This window comes from Echinops telfairi, unplaced genomic scaffold (genome assembly GCF_000313985.2).
Source record: "Echinops telfairi isolate 266 unplaced genomic scaffold, ASM31398v2 ScPeMD7_3;HRSCAF=10, whole genome shotgun sequence".
Classification (NCBI taxonomy): Eukaryota; Metazoa; Chordata; class Mammalia; order Afrosoricida; family Tenrecidae; genus Echinops; species Echinops telfairi.
The window spans coordinates 17,413,596-17,415,395 of NW_022103899.1; the positions used below are offsets into that span (position 1 = coordinate 17,413,596).

At 44.1% G+C, this 1,800-nt stretch overlaps 1 pseudogene; it reads right to left on the reverse strand.

Moving 5' to 3' along the window:
- Positions 1 to 492: 492 nt before the first annotated feature.
- Positions 493 to 1,209, reverse strand: LOC101656675 (annotated as a pseudogene).
- Between the last annotated feature and the right edge of the window lie 591 nt (positions 1,210 to 1,800).

Sequence of the window (1,800 nt, forward strand, 5' to 3'; positions counted from 1 at the left end):
CAATCCATAAATCAGTTATATCAAGCATATTTGTACATATGTTGCCATTATCATTTCCCAAACATTTTCTTTCTACTTGAACCCTTGATATGAGCTCCTCTTCCCCCCCCTTCCCCCCCTCACGAACCCTTGCTAATTTATAAATTATTTTTATTTTCATATTTTACACTGTCTGCTGTCCTCCTTCACCAACATTTCTGTGGTTTTTTTCCCCTGGGGCAGGGGGTCATGTTGTACATTGATCATTGTGATTGGTTTCCCCTTCCTCCCCCTTCTCCCTACACCTTCCCCCTACCCTCATGGTATTACTACTCTCATTATTGGTCCTGTGGGCTTTATCTGTCCTGGATTCTGTGTGTTGATAGCTCCTATCTATACCAGTGTACATGCTGTGGTCTAGCCAGATTTGTAAGATAGAACTGGGGTCATTATAATGGGGGTGGGTGATGAAGCATTAAAGAACTAGAGGAATGGTGTGTTATAGGCAGAATCTTAAAGTAATTTTTGGTGACTAGCATCAGCATCCTCAACTTGCCCAGCAGCTGTGGACATAGTATCTACCTCTATCCCATCTTCTAAATCGCTTATTGAGTCTTCCATCCGGACTCCAAACATGTCCTATTGGTTGCTTTTAGTCTGAGAAGGCATTCCTTGTAATCTCTCCAATGTGACTTGGCCTTCTGCTATTAAATGGGATAATCCTTCTTCACAGGCATGAAACATCGGAATGTCACCCTGCCCTTGTACATGTGCTGCCACAGCATACTCTTCTCCACCATAATCATCTGCATCTTCATTTTCAGGATCTGGATGCAAATCTGGGCATTCATACATTGCGGTGCACTTTGCTTTGAATGCTGGTTTGTCACTGGGCACAAATCTAAATTCAGCAACAGGCTCAACACCATCACCACTGTTGTCTTCTTCTTCAGTAGCAACAGATTCTTTTGATTCTCCAAATTTCACATCCCCATAGCATATACATAAATAGTCTCATTGATGCCCCTGAACGCAGCATGTGAACAGGTGCTAGGTGTTTTATTGAGAGTCCTAATCCAGAGCCATCTCCCCATGACAGGCCAGTCTCAGCGATGTGGAGGGTGTCAGTGCTGAGGACTTTTCCACCTAACACAGCCTCGCGATCTGGCACTGCTGCTGCCACAGCCCCTCGGCTGGGATGAGTGGAAGGACACTTTTGAAGAAGTTCATTAGGAGCATGGAGATACAGGTTTGCAGCTGTATCTCAAGCTGAGGGGACAGCAAACAAACAATCAAAAAGAGGAATTATTTTTTGCCTGCTCCACACATGAAAACCATCAAACCCTCCTCACTGCTATCATCAGTTCCAGTCCCAGCGACCCTATGGGACATGGTAGAAATACCCTTGAAGTTGCCAAAACTAGTGCCTTATGAGAGTGGAAAGCCTCACCTTTCTCCCTAGTAGCCGCTCATGGTTTTGATTTGCGAACCTGGTTAGCAGCCCAGCAGAGAACCCACTATGCCACAGGTGGCCCAATGAGGGTCAAGTTGACATATCTGTAACTTATTTATTGAACTCCATCATCAAAATAAATGGCTACACATACCAAAAATTAAACTCAGGGCTCAGCAAGAGGCTTTGAACAAAAAAGAAGGAAGGAAAGGAGCGAGGGAATGAAAATAGAAGGGGGGAAATTCAGCTGGAATGAAACAAAGAATGGATTCTAGTACAGAATTCAGGAAGTTGAATACATAATAGTTACTCAATAATTGCTATAGAGGGCATGGGCGGGAGTACGCAATAGCTTACAGCGTTCTGGA